At 43.5% G+C, this 15588-nt stretch overlaps 1 pseudogene; it reads left to right on the forward strand.

The window, feature by feature from the left end:
* Positions 1-358: 358 nt before the first annotated feature.
* LOC144249195 (intelectin-1a-like) lies at positions 359-7678 on the forward strand (annotated as a pseudogene).
* The last annotated feature ends 7910 nt before the right edge of the window (positions 7679-15588 follow it).

Genomic DNA, 15588 nt, shown 5'->3' on the forward strand with positions numbered 1-15588 from the left:
TTGGGCATCATGCCAGGGGAGGGTGAGTCTGGAGACCTGGGCTGTGTCCCCTGTGTTTTCTTCATAAATGGCTCTGCTCTCACTTCTCATTAGGAGCCTCTGCAGAGAAAGATCCAGTTTCCACTTGCTGGGAACTTCAGCTCCTGGCCTTGTGTTGAAGGAAGGTGTTTGCTTTCTGTGAGTTTGGGGAGCCCTTGGGGAGCTCAGGTCTGGTTTAGTTTCCAGAGATGTGTGGAGTTAAAAGAAAGAGACAAAGAGAGCTTTGAATTTTTCTAAGATTAGAAAGGAGTGGGGACAGGGTTAAAGAAAAAAAGATAATCAAGATAGTGACTTTCATCTTTGTGTTTTAAGACTAACAATGACCCAATTCAGCTTTCTGCTGTTTCTCATTGTGGCCAGCAGAGGATGCAGTGCTGGTGAGTCTCCCTGTCAGGGCCCAGTCTACCCTCCCCCCCCCCCCTCCGTCCCTCCCCGCACCCTCCCTCACCTGCATACAGCTTCCAAAGAAAACACAACTAGGTAGGGTTGATTCCCAGGATGGGGGACTCTCCTGAACCAGAGATGACGTCTTTGAGATGCACAGAGGCCACCTTGGATGTAGTCTGATTTCTAGCAGTGAGAGTATTGCTAAGACCTATCCTGGATCTGGTTCTTTGTCTCTGTGTGGTCCTGAGGGGACCCTTGTAAGAACTGTGTTCTCTCCTTGCTATTTACAACTCAAATGGTGTGCCTTGGCCTTGGGATTTCCATGGCAATTGTGGGTATGCTCTGTGTCCAGAGAATGTTCTCTTCATACTCTTCTCTACAACAAGAATAGGAATGGCATTTTACAATCTGTTTTTCTGTCTGTCTGTCTATCTATGTATCAATCAACCTACCTTTTAATGAGAAAAGCCTGTTTCTTTTCTCAGTACTGTGGATTGAACCCAGGGGCACTCTACCACTGAGCCACATCACCAGCATGTTTTATTATTTTTTATTTTGAGATAGGGTCTTACTGAGTTACCCAGGCTGACATTGAATTTGTGATCCTCCTGCCTCAGCATCCTGAGTCATTGGGATCACAGGTGTTTACCCCCGTTCCTGGCTGAGAAAAGCATGTTTCTACATATTATCTCACTTGATCTTTACAAAAATACTAGTAATTAGCTTCATCTTAGGCAGAAGGAAACTGAGGCTCAGGTGTGGGAAGTAGAACCCAAGGACTCTGCCCTGGAAGCCTGAGCTACTTCGGCCTGAATCCCTCTGATTGAAAGCCTGAGGTCCTTCCAGCCCTCCAGACTTTTAGACTGGTTTGCAGAGTTGACGCTCCTGTACAAGGTTCTTCATTCTGTGCCCCTGCTGGTCTCCTGGCTAGAGTCTCAGCTCTGTCACCTCTCCCTCTGCCTCAACCCCCTTAAGCTACCTGTATTTCCTCCTCAAGCCGGGCTTTGCTCCATTCTTTTCTCCAGGTCTTTGGACATGTTTTTCTCCTGCCTTGAATTCTCTTTTCTTTCTTCCAACTGATGAATCATGTCTATTCTCTCAGAGTACACTGTAGTGTCACCAGAACTAGAAAGCCTCTGTCACTAAGTCATCCTACCCCAGACAACCCCCTGGCTCCCTTCAGACTTCTCTATTCTCATCTCAGAGTCTTTCTCTTGTTCTCCTGAGATTATCCTTCATTCCTTTTAATAAAATTTTGTTGGTTTTGGCACCTCCCTCTAGAGGTAAGTTCATGGGGATGTTTAATTTCTTGAATGCCCTGTGCCCAGGGCAGGGCTTGGCACAGCACAAGGACCTGTGGAGGGAGGGAGGTAAACCTGTGCTGGATGCTGGCTCAGATGGGCTGATGGATGATGCTGGATAGCTCAGGGTCTTTCAACCCAGGCAGCGAGGCTCTGCCACAGAGGTGGAGTGAGTTGGGGATTAGTGGCAAGGGAAGGCTGGGTTTTGTGTCAAAGCAGCAAAGAGAATGAAACTCTGCATATTCTCTAGCTGTGATCAGTACTGTTCCCATGAAGTGGACCTGGTCTTCACTGTATGCATCTCTGCCTGGAAGCTGCAAAGAAATCAAAGAGAAGTACTTTGGTGCAGATGGTAAGTAACAAGCCCTGTCAGAATTTTGTCCTTTGTGAAGTCTTTTTTTTTTTTTTGAGTTTATTTAAAAAAAATTTTTTTTTGGTACTGGGGATTGGACCTGCTGAGCTACATCCCAAGGCCTGCCCTCCCTTTTTTTGAGACAAGGTCTAAGTTGCTGAGGCTGGCCAATTTGTGATCCTTCTTCCTCAGACTCCCCAGTTGCTGGTATCATAGCCTGTGTCACTATACCCATCAACACTATCCATCTCAAGAAAAATTTCATTACCCAAACAAAAACTCCATAATTATTAAGAAATAAATCTGCATTCTACCTTCCCTAAGGCCCTAGTAACTTCTGTTCTACTTTCTGTCCTATAAGTTTGCCTATTCTAGTTACTTCATATAAGTAGAATCATAAGGTAGCTGTACTTTTGCATCTGGCTTATTTCACAAAGCATAATGTTTCTGCTAAGCATAAATAATTCATTCCTTTTTATTCATTGTGTATAGATATATATGTCAATGTATGCATGCTATATATTGTGTATGATGTGTGTGTGTGTGTGTGTGTGTGTCTGTGTGTGTAGATCTACATATACACTCAATGTTTTATTTGTCCATTCATCTGTTGAATATTTGGGTTCTTTCTATCTTTTGAGTCTTGTGACTAGTGCTACAGTAAATGTTATGTGTACAACTTTCTGTTTGAGTTTCTGTTTTTAATTCTTTTAGTATATTCTAGAAGTGGAATTGCTGGGTCATGTAAATATTCTGTGCTTAACTCTGTGAAGAACATTGCTGAGAGATTGGATAATTTTATGTTTTGCCTCAATCAGAGAGATGTGGTCTTCTGAACTTGGGGATGCATAGTGACAGGACTCAGGAGAGGAGCCCTTAGGCCATGTTTCTAGTTCCCAGAGCTGTCCTGGTCATGGCACTGAGAGGGAGGCTAGGGGCCGGTTCTCTCCACAGATGGCCTGTATCTCCTCCGGGCCAAGAATGGTGCCGTCTACCAGACCTTCTGTGACATGACCTCTGCGGGTGGTGGCTGAACCCTGGTGGCCAGTGTGCACGAGAACAACATGGCTGGGAAGTGCTCGGTGGGCGATCGGTGGTCCAGCCAGCAGGGCAACAGAGCAGACTACCCAGAGGGGGACGGCAACTGGGCCAATTACAACACCTTCGGGTCTGCAGAGGCGGCCACCAGTGACGACTACAAGGTGGGTGCCACTGGGAAAGGGTGAGGACCTGAGTGTGGCTGGGCCACAGCATGTAGGAGGGAGGTTGGGAGGGGGGCTGAGGACATGGAGCTGGAGCAGAAGAGAGAAACAGTCACATGCCTCGCATCCCAGCTTCCTCCCACAAGGCCATGAGGCAGCAGGGTGGTGGGGGGGCATGATCTGCTGGAGGTGGGTGTGTGTGAGCACGGCTGGCCATCTGTCCACCTGGAGCCCAGAGCTGTCAGCTCAGCCGAGGGAGCCCATGTGTGTCTATTGCCCCTGTGGGACCTGGGCTGGTCAGTCTCAGTGTTGGTTGCTTTCCAGAACCCTGGCTACTACGACATCCAGGCTGCGGACCTGGGCATCTGGCATGTGCCCAACAAGAGCCCCATGGAGAACTGGCGGAACAGCTCTCTGCTGAGGTACCGCACCACGACTGGCTTCTTCCAGCATCTGGAACATAACCTGTTTGGCCTCTACCAGGTACACAGGGCTGCGGGCTGGGACTGGCTGTCCTGGGTGCAGAGAGAGGCAGGTGTGTGAGGTTGGGCAGGAAGCACCTTTCCATGGCCCTTCATGTCCCCTCATCCTAATTTGCTGATGGCTTCTGTCCCACTATCCTCAGAAATTCTGAGCCAGAGAAGATAAAGACCCAGGGGAGAGGATATTTGGGGCAGGAAGAGAGAGAGAAAGTGCACCACTTGGCTGGGGCTGTTGGAGAAATACAGCAAAAAGGAAAGATTCATATTTTGACTGGTTTTGAAATAATCTCAGCTTCTGAGAAAACATCGCTTCCTCTTTATGAATGACAGTAATCTACCCAAACCAAAACTATTGTCCTTATTCAATGATTGTTTTTGTTCCTTATAGAAATACCCAGTGAAATATGGAATAGGAAAGTGTTGGACTGACAATGGTCCGGCGATACCTGTGGTCTACGATTTTGGCGATGCTCAGAAAACTGCAGCGTATTACTCACCCTATGGCCAGAGTGAGTTCTTAATGCTCCTGGAACTCTTCATAGCAAAGATGATAAATTCAGTTATGACAGGGAGAAGTTATTTATCACGACAGCCTGGTTCTCTTCTATAAATGTTACATGTTTTGTCACATTTAATTTGCACAACTACCCTTGAGGACTATTATGAACCCCACTTTATTGACCAGAAACCTGAAGCACTGAGAGGTTCAGGAACCTACCTGAGATCACAGTGCACAGGCAGGAGAGGCAGCATGTGGGCTGGGAAGGCCTAAAATAAATGAGCAGGAGGTACTGATGAATTCCAAAGATTTTAAATTTATGACCAGTTGGCTCCAGATTCTATTCCTAGTTACCCCATTATCAACCCTTCAGCAACTTATTGAGACCAGGCCAGGATCGTGTATAAAACAACAACAAACAACAGACAAAATGGTGAGACAGTTTTATTTCTATTGTGAGGGATAAATATTTGTTTAATGTGAATCTAAGTTTGGTAACATCACCTTTGTAGAGGTTGAGCCTATTCCATAAAATTCCATAAAAAGCTGTTGTAACTACATTTAGGTCTTGAGAATTTAAAATCCTGGGGTGTGTAGGACAATTGTAAGTCTGAGGCTATCTGGACAATTAAGTGAGACCCTGTCTCAAAAAAGAAAGGGGGGGCAAGAAAAACTAATTGCTGCAACAAGCCTTTGTTTGTGATTCCCCAATATTGTTGAATTTCTCTAAACAAATTCTAGTAGAATAGGGGCTGCCTCTGAGATCCACTTCTTGAGTTCTGGGGTTGGGAAAAGGTTGGTGAAGTTTGGGGCTGGGATGCACCAGTCATTGACCACAGTAATGAGTCTCAGCCTGGCATCCACTCTCTCTGGGCAGCCTAAAGGAAGCTATTTCTGGCATCCTCCTTGAGTGCTGTTTTCTGCATCTCATTTTCAGAGGAATTCACTGCAGGATTTATCCAGTTCAGAGTATTTAATAATGAGGGAGCAGCCAATGCCTTGTGTGCCGGAATGAGGGTCACCGGATGTAACACTGAATTTGTGAGTCTTTGTGGGGACCAAAGGCACTCATGAATGAGGCTGAGTATGTGAGTGTGTATGTGTTTTGAGTGTGGTGTGAGCATGTGTATATGCTTCCCTTCCTCCTTGCTGAGTCTCTGAGGGGCCAGGGCTGCAGGACCTCCTGTCTAGGCACAGACATCCTGTAGTGTTCAGGATCAATATCAAGTTGCATGCTCAGCCTTTGGGATACAACATTCTGTTACCTAGATTTAGGGTGAGGATTATGTTCAGGAACAACCCATGGAAACCTCTTGAAGCTGAGAGTGCTTGAGAAACATGAGGTGTTGTTATTCTCCACCTGAGTTTTAGCTGCCAGAGTCAACCTTGGCCTTCCCATCCCTGTCCAGGGATTGCATGGATGGACCATGTGTTGACACATTACCAGGAAAGTCCTGGACATATTCTGCTGGAACCTCACTCAGGCCATCCCAGCTCCCTACCACAGGTACTTTCTCTGGCCAGAGGACACCAGGGGGACTGATTGTCAGAGCAGGACAAGGCAGCTTCACCATCAAGGAGGACCCTGGGGTTAGGATGGGGAATATTCAGTATGGAAACACTAAAGGAGCAGGTGCATTGTGACTATCTAGCTCCCCTGGCACCTTGAAGCCATGGCTTCAGGCATGTGTAATGTAGTGTGCATGTGTGCCAGCACACACCTGCTCTTACCTGCCCTGGGCACCTACACTGCACTAGAACAGGAGACACAACGGTGATATATTCCTTGCTCTCGTCCAACAGGACAGACTTTCACACAAAGGTGAAATTACTATCTGATGAACCCAAGGTCATAATAGAAATATAAACCAGGGAGATGTGAATGTAGCTCAGTGTTGAATGCTTACCCAGCATATGTGAAGTCCTTGGTTCAACCCTCAACAACAAAAATAAGACAACAAAACAAAACAATACAACAACAACAACAACAACAAATAACCAGGGGCTATAAGAACACTTGACTCTGATGAGGGTGTCAAGGAAGTGATTGCAGGAAAGGGAACTTCTGTGCTGAGTCTTGAGAGCTGGAGAGAGAGAACTTTATGAGTTCTCAGTGCAATTTAGGAAATGAATAATGTGTTCAGAATCATCAGTGTTTCAGAGGGCATGTGGCATTAAGGGGGCAGCAAGCTGCTTTGAAGTTTTGGTGCATGAGATGTATGTGGGGTAGTGACAGGAACTGAATTAAGAAGAAATTTTAACATCACAACAAAGATTTTGAACTTTATAGGTGATGAGAGCCAATAAAGTACTCGAACAGGAAGATTGACTTGATTGTCTTTGTGACAATCATGCTGGTGGCACAGTGGTGACAGATTCTAGTGGGGTGAGATTAAGGACCAGGAGACTGGTATTGAGGTGGTTGCATAGTTCAGACGAAGGCCTGAAATAAATGAGCAGGAGGTACTGATGAATTCCAAAGGTTTTAAATTTATGATCAGTTGAACACAGAGGATGGAAAGAGAAAAAGTCTAGAATAAGCTCATAGTTTTCATTTCGGTAAGAGAATATCATTTATTAAGTCGGGGTGTCTGGAAGATGGACAGGTTTGGGGTCAATGAAGGATATGCAGTCGTACGTTGCTGCATAACAATATTTTGATCAATGACAGACTGCAAATATGACAAAAGTCCCAGGAGATTGTGACATCATGGTCATCTTAGTTTGTAAATAAACTATCATGTTCACACAATGTCAAAATTGCCCAAAGATGCATTTCTCAGAAAGTGTCCCCATTGTTAAATGATGTCTGGATGTACTTAACTGTGTTTTGGTTGGGGGGAACTTTAATGCTTCCTCCAGTGATAAGAGTTTGAGGTCTTCAGCCCAAGAAAAGAAAGGACTGGAGATAGAGCTTTGGGGCCATCAGTGAATTGTCAGTAACTGTAGCCAAAGAGGATCAGACAACCTATAAAGGAAAGGGAGATGTGTTCCCTCCTAGGGAGCAGCACTGAAGGAATTCATGAAGGAAGAGTCCAGCCAGGGAATCCAAGAAGGAATGTTCAGAAAAGTTGAAGAAAAATCAAGAGGAGATGGTGTGTTACTAAAGCTAGGGGTAGAGAAGTTTTTATGGGAGACATAGATCAACACTGCACGTGGAGAATTGATGAGCAGCAAAGATTCCTCTGGATTTGGCCATTAAGGTCTTTGGGCTCATCAGCAGACCTCTCATTGTCACCCCCCCCCCACTCCTTGTTTCCTAGCACTGCATCGGTGGAGGAGGGTACTTCCCAGAGAGTGATCCCTATCAGTGTGGAGACTTCTCTGCTTTCGACTGGAATGGATATGGAACTCATGCTTCTTACAGCAGCAGCTGGGAGATAACAGAGGCAGCTGTGCTTCTCTTCTATCGTTGAGAACTTCCGACGACGGGACCCAGAGCTCTTCTCTTAATCACATGCGGTCCCCAGGATGGAGAACCACTTGCCCAGTAGCTAGAATGTAGCAGAGGAAAGAAGAATAAATCATAGTAATTCAGGGATTGGTGTTTGTGTCACTTGGCTTTGTGTCACTGTGACCGAAATATCTGGTAAGAACAACTTAGAGGAGGAACAGTTTATTTTGGCTCATGATTTCAGAGACTCAGTCCATGGTGGATCAAGTCCATTGCTCTGGGCCCAGGATAAGGCAGAATATCATGGAGGAAGGGTGTGGTGGAGGGAAGTTACTCCATTCATGGCTGCCAGGAAGGGGGAAGAGAGAGAGAGAGGAGAGAGAGAGAGAGAGAGAGAGAGAGAGAGAGAGAGAGGAAGCAAGAAGGAGGGAGAGAAAGAAGAGTAGGGTGGGGTCTCAGGGAAGAAGAACTCTTCTAGGGCACACCCCCAGTGCCCACCTCCTCCAGCCATGCCCCACCTGCCTACAGTTACTGCCCAGTCAGTTCACACAGATTAGGATGTCTACCACGCGGCCTGCGCAGTAGTTTCATTAATGAGGTTCTAGGCATAAAGTTAGTTAGACGAGATCGAAATAAAACACACCGACTCAGTTACCTTATTTCTATTGCTAGGTCCGAGACGGCTCCCCTCTCTGGTTCGCTCCTCTAGCCGCCCAGCAGGGCAGCAAGGATTCCTCAGGGCTAGCAGGAGAGAGAGAGAGAGCACACCGGGGACTAGCCTTTTATTAGGGAACAAGAGATTCAGGGGAGAATTCCATCCAATGAAGGTTGAGGGGGGGCTGCACTCCAAGGTCAGGGTCAGTGATTGGGTCCCCGGGGTCAGTGGTCAGGCACACCCCCACACGGATGGGCTCTCTCATCAGGAAAGGGCCGGGAAAAACTTCGACTTTTGCCAAAGTGCCTCAGACCCTTAACGGGAGGCACCCGATCACGTGTGAGAATGGCTTCCCACAAGGATGGACTCATTATGTTACAGTGCTCCCAACCAGTTATTTCACTTCTGAATATTCCTGAATTAACACAGGGGATACCTCATACCCAAACCATAAGTGTTTTTATGAATTCTAGGAGATTTCAAAAGACTGTCTTAACGGGGTCAATGGCCAGCATCTCTTTGGAGGGTTCTTCTTCCTGCCCAGGAGAATGTAAGCCACCCTAAAACTTAATGTCCCAAATAATGAGTGAATAACAAACACAAATAGCCAGAAATATACTTACAATAGTGAAGCCCCTGATAGATCTAGTCAACATGGGCTCTGGAACTAGACAGAGAAAAGGTGGCTCTGGTGGTTTACTTAAGAGGGTACATCAAAGGCGGGTTTCAAGGGCGAAGTCTTGCTCTGTGAAATGTCTTGCAGTCAGAAGGTTGATTGACATCTTGGCAGGACATACCCATCTCAGGTGCTGTGTAGGCCACAGCAGAGCACAGTAGAAATTCACACTGTCCCTGAGCAATTGACCAGAGAGAATGTCCACTGGTCATTCCCAGACACCAGATGTTTCTATCCACTAGTCTTCCATGTTCGGTGACCCACATGCAACCCGTGGACAGCTCGTGACGCCATCTATTGCTCTGAACAATTCTCCTTCAATCACTTTTGTGCTTGGAATGTTAGGGCTTAGAAATACTAATAGGGGAATATGCCATCCCCCAACTCCCTCCTGGTAACCCTTTAAAACAGCCAGTGGAATAAAGGTCAAGGAAGAGGCATTTTATCCTTCTCCCTCTTAACTTACCCATATGGACTGCTCAATTTGCATCCTCAACCTGAAACTCCTAAAGAAGGAAATAGTCTTTTTGGGGGGAGAGAGGTTGAGGGTGCAATACAGAAGGAAGAGACACCCAATATCCATATCTGGTGTCTGACAGCCTTGGTGGTGGGTTTCTCCTTAGGGAAGGATGGGGCTGGCAGGCCTCTGAGGATGCCTCTTCTAGGGTAGTAGCTAACCCTCCTGGATCCCATCTTCAGGGCCTTGTTCAAAAGGGGCCAAGTGACCCAATCATCCCCACTGGGTTATCAGTACAGGTAGGATGGGATGATATCAGTACTGGCCCTTGGTTAAATGTTGGGCATTTTATTATGTTTTCCTCTAGAATGCAACTATGAGTATAACCAGCCCTTCCTATTCTTCCCTACTGTAAGTGTCTATTATTCCTCTCTGGCTAGGAGACATCCTTCTTGGGTTTAATAGTTTGCTAGAGTGGCTCATAGAATCCAGGAAAATAGTTTATTGGCAATTAATTACAAAGTCTACACATCCTGATTTCAAAATGTGCTACAAAGCTACAGTGATCAAAACAGTATGCTACTGGCATAAAGGCAGGCACAGAGACTAATGGAATCAACTAGAGAGCTCAGAAATTAGCCCTCACATTATGGTCAAATGATTTGGAACAAGGTTGTCAGATCCACTCAATGGGAAAAACTAGATATCCACATGCAAAAGAATGAAGCTGGACCCTACCTAACACTGCACACAAAAACTAGCTCAAAAATGGATCCACAACCTAAATGTAAGACCTAAAACTCTTAGATCAAAACAGGTCAAAGTCTTCATAGTAGTGAGTTTGGCAATGATTTCTCAGACACCAAAAGCAGAGCAACAAATGAAAGAGTGGACAGATTAGCCTTCATGAGAATTAAAAATTCTGTCCATCTAGCAGCGTGTGGTGCCACGTACCTGTGATCCCAGCAACTGGGGAGGCTGAGGCTGGGATCACAAGTTTGAGGCCAGTCTCAGCAACTTACTGAGACCCTGTCTCAAAATAAAAAATAAAAATGACTGAGGGTATGGCTCAGTGGCAAAGTGTCCCTGGGTTCAATCCCTAGTATCCTTCCCACCCCAAATATATACAATCCAAAAAGCACTATCAACAGAGTCATAGAATGGGAAAAATATTTGCAAATCATATGACTGGTAAGTAACCAATATCCAGAATTTAAAGAGAACTCCTAAAATTCAACAATACAACTTCAAACAAGTCAATTCAAAAATGGGCGAAAGACTCAAATAGACATTTCTCCAAAGAAGAAATACAAGTGGCCAATAAGCACCTGAAAAGGTGCTAAGCATCACTAATCATTAGGGAAAGACACACCCAAACTCTAATGAGACACCATTTCATACCCATTAGGATGGCTACTATTAAAACAAACAAAACAAAACAAAAAAGCAGAAAATAACAAATAGTGGCCAGGATGTGGAGACATTGGAATCCTTGTGTATTGTGGGAAAGTGTTGTGGAAAAGAGTTTGGAGGTTCCCCCCAAATTACACATAGACCAAGCATGGTGGAGCAAGCCTGTATTCTCAGCAAGTGGGAGGCAGAGACAGGAGGATCCCAAGTTCAAGGCCAGTTTGGGCAACCCAAAGACTCTGTCCTAAAATAAAAAATAAAAGGGCTGGGGATGTAGCTCAGTAGTAAAGTCTGGGTTTAATTCCTAGAACTACACACACACACACACACACACACACACACACACACAATTAAAGATCTGGGTGCAGTGGCACATACCTGTAATCCTGGCAGCTCAAGAGGCTGAGGTAGGAGGCTCACAAGTTCAAAGCCAGCTTCAGTAATTTAGGAACTTAGTGAGACCCTGTCTCTAAATAAATAGTAATTAAAAAAGATCTGGAGATGTGACTCATTGGTTAAGCACTCCTGGGTTCAATCCTTGGAACAACAACCACAACAAAAAATTAAATATAAAATACCACGTAATTCACAATTCCACTTATGTATATATTCAACAGAATTAAAAGCAGATTCTTGAAGAGACATTTGTTCATCCATGTCCAGAGCAGCATTATTCAGAATAGTTAAAACATGAAAGCGACATATATGTTCACTGGCAGACACTTAAGCAAAATGTGGTCTATAAATACAATGAAAAATTATTCATCTTTAAAAAGGAATAAAGTTCTGATACAGGGGCTGGGGTTGTGGCTCAGTGGTGGAGTGCTTGCCCAGCATGTGTGAGGCACTGGGTTCGATCCCTGGCACCACATAAAAATAAATAAAATAAAAGGTACTGTGTCCATCCACAACTTAAAAAAAATTAAAAAAAAATTCTGAGACATAATACAACATAGATGAAAATTAAGAACATTAAGCTGAGTGAAATAAGCCAGTTACAAAAAGACGCATCCTGTATGATTTCACTTTCTGAGGTACCTATAGTTTAAATCTATGGAGACAAAAATAGAATAATTGACTGGGGTTGGGAGAGAGGGGAATGGGGAGTTTTAGTCAGTCAGCCTTTTCGTTGCTGTGACCAAAATACCTGACAATAACAATTTTAGAGGAAGAAAAGTTTATCTGGGGCTCATGTCTTCAGAGTTCTTGGTCCACAGATGGCTGACTGTTCCTCAGGGCCTGAGGTGAGGCAGAACATCATGGCAGAAAAAGTGGTTGAGGAAAGTGACTCAGAACATGGCCACTAAGAAGCAGAGAGAGAGAGAGCTCTGCTCAGCAAGGAACAAAAGTCGTTCCTCAAGGGCCGACCTTGATCCACCTCCTCCAACCTCCAGTCACCACTCAGTTAATCCCTAGGTTAAGGCTCTCCCAACCCAATCATTTGCCTCTAAACTTTCTTGCATTGTCTCACACATGAGCTTTTGGGGGGAAAACCTAATATTTAAACCATGACAGATGTGTACAGAGTTTCAGCATGGCAAGGTGAAAAGGGCTCAGGGAATGGATGGCAGTGACGGTGGTGCAGCAGTACGAATGTCATGCCACTGAACTACATGCTTAAAAAGAAGAAAAGTGAAGCCGGAGCCATCACCATACCAGACCTTACACGATACTACAGAGCTATGGGAATAAAAATGGCAAAGTATGGGCACCAAAATAGACACGTAGACCAATGGTACAGCATGGAGGACACAGAGACAAACCCACATAACCATGGTTGTCTCATACTAGACAAAGGTGCCAAAAACATTCACTGGAGAGAAGATAGCCTCTTCAACAAATGGCGCTGGCAAAACTGGAAATCCATATGTAGCAAAATTAAACCTCTACCTCTCACCCTCCACAAAAATCAACTCAAAGTGGATCAAAGACTTAGGCACTAGAACAGAGACCCTGCACCTTATAGAAGAAAAAAATAGGCCCAAATCTTCACCACGTTGGCCTAGGATCTGACTTCCTTAACCAGACTCCTAAAGCGCAAGAAGTAAAATCAAGAATTAATAAATAGGATGGATTCAAATTAAAAAGCTTCTCTTCTGCAAAGGAAACAATAAAGTGAGGAGAGAGCCTACAGTTTGGGAGAAAATCTTTACCACATGCACCTCTGATAAAGCATTCATCTCTATGATATATAAAGAACTCAAAAAACTTAACACCAAAAAAAAAAAAAAAAAAAAAAACCAAAACACAAATAACCTAATCAATAAATGGGCTAAGGAACTGAACAGACCCTTCACAGAAGAGATACAATTGATCAACAGATATATGAAAAAGTGTTCAACATCTCTAGCAATTAGAGAAATGCAAATCAAAACAACTCTAAGATTTCATCTCACTCCTGTCAGAATGGCAATCACCAAGAATACAGGCAACCATAAATGTTAGAGAGGATGTGGTGAAAAATGTACACTCATACATTGCTCATGGGTCTGCAAATTGGTGCAACCACTATGGAAAGCAGTATGGAGATTCCTCAGAAAATTGGGAATGGAACCATCATTTGACCCAGCTATCCCACTCCTTGGTTTATATCCAAAGGACTTAAAATCAGCATACTATACTGATACAGCCACATTAATGTTTATAGCAGCTCAATCCACTATAGCTAGATTATGGAACCAACCTAGGTATCCCTCAATAGATGAATGGATAAGGAAAATGTGATATGTATACTCAATGGAATATTACTTAGCTTTAAAGAAGAGTAAAATTATGGGATTTTGGCAGTAATTGGTTGGAGCTGGAGAATATTATGCTAAGAGAAATAAGCCAACCCCACAAAACCAAAGGCTGAATGTCTTCTCTAACATGTGGGTGTTAATTCACAATAAGGTATGGGGGGGCACTAGGGAAGAATCGTGTTACCTTAGATTAGGCAGAGGGAAGTGATGGGAGGGGAGGGGAAGGGAGGGGATGTGGGGATAGGAAAGATAGTAGAATGAAACAGACATTATTACTGTGTGTATATATATGTGACTACGTGATCAATATGATTCTGCAACACATACACTCAGAAAAATGAGAAATTATATCCCATCTATGTATGATATATCAAAGTGCACAAATGCATTCTACTGTCATGTACAATTAATTAAAACATAAAAAATTAAAAAAATGGTCATGATGGTAAATTTTGTTTTGTGCATTTTACTGCCATAAAAATGTGAAAAAATGTGAGTAAAGCTATGCCCGATTCCAACAACTTCAGATTCTCATTTTCTAGAGTCCTTCCAACAGCTAAGGAACATGAAATTTTCTCAGAATGGTAGTTCTAGGAATATCTCCATAACTGTGTTAGCTGTGCTCTACTGAACTAGTGACTATAAGGAAGTGACTCATAGTTTAAAAAATAATAAATTCTGGAGAGGATGTAGAGAAAAAGGAACACTTTTACAGTTTCGGTGGGATTGTAAATTAGTATAACCACGATGCAAATCTCGAAGTCAATGTGGAGGTTCCTCAACAGACTAGGCATGGAACCGTGTTATATGACCCAGCTGGACCACTCCTCAGTGTTAATCCTGAAGAATTAAAATCAGCATACTGTAGCAATACATGCATGTCCGTGTTTATAGCAGCACAATTCACAATAGCCAAACTATGGAACCAGTCTGGGTATCTGTCAGTAGATGAATGGTTTGAGTTCTTACCAACCCAGATCAGGCCCTGGTGGCTCCTTCTACAGAGTCCCCATTTACCAGACGGCTATCAGTTACAGGCAGCTCATGGTTACTTCCTGGAACTGAAAGCTCTCTGCTAAATAAGGATCTTGTGCTTTGCAAACTTTCTGGGGAGAGTTTTTGTACCTCAGCCCTGAAAGATTTATTTCTCTTTTACAATTCTTAGGAAAAGTTGGTTTCCTCTTTGCTCAGGTAATATTTTTATTTTTATTTTTAAAGTATCAAGGAAATGAATTGCACATTATGCTCAGATGAATATACATGAGAAAATAATATTCCAATATGTAAGAGTTTTTTTTTTTTTTAAGAGAGAATTGCTGGAATAGACCACAGCAGGCTAAAATCTGGGTTTGCTTCAAGGATATTGTGACCACAAAACAAACTTTCGGAACTCCAGTACACGTGCTATTTTTTCAATGCTAAGTTACCAACATATTATCAGTGGCTTTAAAATAATGGATGGATATGATGAACATTTTTAAAAAGGAGTATATTTTTGTTTGATATGAAATTTTAATGCAGAATACACCTCTCTGGATAGATAGTAAGATTCAGATTTCATATTTTTTCAAAAGCACTAAAAATATGTTATTGTCCCTCAAATACAGGTATTTTGGAACTTAATGATACTGTATTCCAGAATATCAACCCATGGCAAACCTATATTGCAATCATGCCTCCCACCAGACCCTGGTTTCAGGACTTCTAGAAGTCTAACCCAGTAATTACATGTCTTTTTGGAGGCAGTTACTGGATATACCCTTTGGTTATCTATTCCTCAATGATCAAATGTTAGAATCAATATTCTGCAGAGAATGAAGCCACATGGCATCCTCAAAAAACGAATTTCTGAAATATTATTCCATCTAAAAGATAATTTTGAAATCTATTTTGTTTGAAAAAATTTCGGAAGTCAGATTGTAGAAGTTTAATATATAGAGTAGGAACAATATTTCCCAGTTCCCCCAGCAGCTAGATGGTGTGTGTGTGAGTG

This window comes from Urocitellus parryii, chromosome 11 (genome assembly GCF_045843805.1).
Source record: "Urocitellus parryii isolate mUroPar1 chromosome 11, mUroPar1.hap1, whole genome shotgun sequence".
NCBI lineage: Eukaryota > Metazoa > Chordata > Mammalia > Rodentia > Sciuridae > Urocitellus > Urocitellus parryii.